Consider the following 4,322-nt stretch of genomic DNA (forward strand, 5'->3'; position numbering starts at 1 on the left):
CAGCCATATAACACCAGTGTTGAAAGATCTTCACTGGCTGCCTATTCACTTCCGGGCTCAATATAAGGTATTGGTCATTACCTATAAAGCTCTAAATGGCTTGGGCCCAGGATACCTGAAGGACCGCCTCTCCCCATATATTCCGTCCCGCACCCTCAGAATATCTGGGCAGCAACTACTAAAGGTGCCGGGGGCCAGACTCTTGTCCGTCGCAAAGCAGACTTTTTCCATCGCTGCCCCGGCCCTTTGGAATACGCTGCCCCCCGAGCTCCACTCGACTACCTCCCTGGCCCAATTTAAGAAGGATTTGAAGACCTTCTTATTCCACCAAGCATTTCCCCCATAAAAATTCCTAAGGGCCTCCCTCCTCTTCCGTGGCCATGAGGATGGGCTAATGGGGGTTTTTTTTTTAGCGGTTTTACCTGTTTTATTCTGTACAATTGCATGGCGTGGCTTGTTTTTAAATTCATTGTATGTATTTGTATATGTATGTAAACCGCCCTGATCTGGGGAAGGCGCGGTATATAAATAAAACTTTTATTTATTATTATTTACAGGAGAGAAACCACATAAATGCATAGAATGTGGAAAGACCTTCAGCCAGAACGATTGCCTTACTTTACATCAAAGAACCCACAGGCGAGAAGCCATACAAATGCATGGAATGTGGAAAGACCTTCAGTTGTAGTGGACAGCTAAGTTCACATCAAAGAACCCACACAGGGGTGAAGCCATACAAATGCATGGAATGTGGAAAGTGCTTTAGCTACACTGGAGATCTGATTAAACACAAGAGAATCCACACAGGGGACAAACCATTCAAATGCATGGAATGTGGAACGCGCTTCAGTCAGAGTAGAAATCTACATTCACATCAAAGAACTCAGACGGGAGAAACCATGTAAATAACTGTCAAACAGCTCTTATTGTCAGGAAGTTCCTCGTAATGTTAATCTCTTTTCCTGTAGCTTCAATCCATTGCTCTGGGTCCTATTCTCTGGAGCAGCAGAAAATAAGCTTTCCCCATTGTCAATATAACATCTCTTTAATTTTTCAGACAGGGCTCTATCATATCACCTCTTAACCATCTCTTCTGCATACTAAACATACCCTAAGTCTTTCCTCATAAGGCATGGTTTCTAGACCTTTCCCCATTTTAGTTGCCCTCCTTTGGATATGCTCCATCTTGTCAACATGCTTTTTGAATTGTGGTCCCCAGAACCGGTCACAGTATTGTTCCAGGTGGGGCCTGACCAAAGCAGAATAAAGTGGCACTATTGCTTCCCTTGATCTAGAGACTATAATCCTAAAAGCTACAATCTCATTGGCTTTTTTAGCTGCCACATCACACTGTTGGCTCAGGTTCAGCTTGTGGCCTACTAGGACTCCTATATCCTTTCATATGAAGACTAGCCCCAGGATAGTTTAGTGTGGAAACCCTCAAGACTGATGAGGAACAATTTCAGGAGCTGGGAATTTTTAGCTTGGAGAAGAGAAGACTAAGAAATGGCATGATGAGTGCCATCTTTAAATATCTGAAGTGATTTCATGGAAAAGGGAGTGAGCTTATTTTCTGCTGCTCCAGAGACTATGAGGACATGAACCAAGAGGTTCAAATGAGAAGAGATTCCACCTAAACTTTAAGAAGAGCTAGGGATGCCAGGCTGAAAACTGGTGACATCTGTACCATCAGTGGTGACATAGGAGAGGTTTCAACCCAAAAAATAAGCAACGCTTCCGAAATCTCCTCTTCAGCACAACCACTGAAGGTATAGGAGCTCTGTCCAGTTTTCACCTTGGCAACCCCAGGAAGAGAGAGTTGACAATAGAACGGACTCTTTCAGAAAGGAGCAGACTGGCCTTCTCTGGGAACTTTTGGTGCCAAGTTTGGATGGTTTCAGGGATGCTTGACATTTCCATATCTGGCCTCTCAGGGTTGAAATAGATGGCCCCTGGCAGCCCTTCCATGATTCAGTTCAGGGAGGAACATAGGAGATGGATAGATAGATAGGTGAAGCATAAACACTAATGATGATTATGTCTTTGTTAGACTAACACTCTTTCTCTTCCAGAACAGGAGACATCCAGTAATTATTTATGCCAAGAGTGCATTTACTCTGTAAAATAATCCAGTTTCACAACACTTTATGGAATCCTGGGATTTGTAGTTTTTACAAGGTCTTTCGCTTTCTCTACCAAAGAGTGATGGTGCCACACAAAAACTACAGATCCCAGGATTCTCTAGGATGGAGAAATGCCAATATCAACCAACATTATTTTAACTCGAGGTTACTCTTGGAAGAATGTCACTGATTGTTCCCTTCTCTTCTGATTTGAATCCCAACTCCTTCCACCGGTCACCTATTCTCCACGTCAAGGATCTCTTTGCAGGCATAGATGACCTTTACCTGGAACCCTCCTCCTCTTTTCCTCTTTGGTCCATTCCTTCTGAATCAGTGGCCCATCCCTCAATCACTGTCATTTTCTCTAAAGTCTAACATTTTCCAAATAAAAGCTGGGATACATGCAGCCAGGCAACATCAAAAGTGTTGTCAAGATGGAGAAAGTTATGCATGAGAAAAAACAGCTGCAGCATTTTGCTTTTGCCAGAGCCTCCTGGGAAGAGCAAGACTGCATTGCCCCTCTCCTTGCTTTTCATTTAATGACATTTGCCCTTTGAGCTCAATTTGCAGCAAGTGAAGTAAGCTGAGGACAAAAGAGGAGAGGAAACAGGGACATTTGAAAAGGAGCTGGAAAAGTGGGAAGGCAGAGGGTTAAGAGGACTCTTCCTCCCAAACTGGGGCATTGGGACCCTATGTGGCATATTTAGTGGGGAAAGAGATTTCTGTTGGGTCTTAAAGTTATTTTTATTAATGCATTTAAAAAATAAAGTGGAAAAGTTTGCATTGTATGTACATACAATCCACATTAAGGACATAACAAATACACAGAGATTTCAGGAAACTTAAAGATCTAGGCCTGGCATAGCAATGATTGACAAGAGGACCTAGTAGATTGAAAATCCATCAGTTTATTTCCAGTTGTCAACAAAGGAAAACATTGAACTCAGTGGAATTCAAGTTCCAAAAAGCTGAGACCCCGAACAAGACAAAATTATTACTGTATTATTATTATTATTATTATTATTAAAATGGCTCTTTTTATATTATTGAAGACAAATAAGCTTCTTCAAGACATCTGATTGGCTAATTACAATTTAAACATACAGAATTCTTACAATCAGAACAGAAATACATGCATACATTAAAACTGCATCATCACTCCTTACCCCTCCTTTAGGAACTTAGTACTGTAGCTTCCTATCTCTAATTCTGTTGGTGCCAACTTCTTACGGGTCATGATGCTCTTTTCACTCCTTTGCTCTAATTTTTCTAACTCCAAGCCTCTGTTTTAAAAACCTATTTTTCTTTAACCAAAGCGACTCCATGTTTCTATGGCTTTTTCAACAAGGAATTTCCACCACAAGACGCTTTACAGAAGGCCCCAAAAGGGCTCTCTGCCGGCGCCCGTGTTTGCTGCGCCAGGGACAAACCACGTGATTCTTTTTGTGGCACGGTAAGGACGCCTCAAGGCTCCAATGGCGCACTTGTGGCATCAGTGCCACGACGTCAAAATGGCGGTGCCCATGTGTATAGGGTGCCGCCATTTTGACGTACCCATTATGTCCTAGGGGTGAGGCCTGAATGGTCCGTGTAGAAAGGGCCGTTCTGTACACTGGGGGGGGGGGGTAGGGTTTTTTAAGAATTTTTAACTGTATCTTGTTTTATTGTTGTAATCTGCTTGGATTCTGAGTGATTAAGTGGAATATAAGTAAATATTGTTGTTATTATTATTGCTCATCATAAACATACTCAAGTGCAAACAAAGAGGAGAACACACACAAACACAAAACAGACTCCTCCAGATACACATTCGTTCCTTCCTGACTACTGACCTTAAGTTATTTTACAGAACTGTATATGAACAAAGATCTTGTTAAAATATATTTCTAAATTGTCTGGAAAATGTTCAGATGTGTCAATGGTTAACTAAGGTTTAAAATGGTTCCTGTTGCAGGCCAGAAAGCCTAGGCCTGGAAGAACAAGTCTTCAAGGACATTTGCTGAGACATAATATACACAAAATGCATTATTGTTATGCTCCTGTGTAGCATGGTGACTTCATGGGAAAGAGGAGTGTCCACTTGGTGGGAAAGTTGATCTTTTGAGAGAACAAAGACTGATGTCACATTCGAGCTTCTAGCATGGACTCTGAAAGAGAATAGATGTATAGTAGCTTGCTGTAAAGTGTAAATAGCAACAA

The sequence above is a fragment of the Sceloporus undulatus genome, chromosome 2, assembly GCF_019175285.1.
Source record: "Sceloporus undulatus isolate JIND9_A2432 ecotype Alabama chromosome 2, SceUnd_v1.1, whole genome shotgun sequence".
NCBI lineage: Eukaryota > Metazoa > Chordata > Lepidosauria > Squamata > Phrynosomatidae > Sceloporus > Sceloporus undulatus.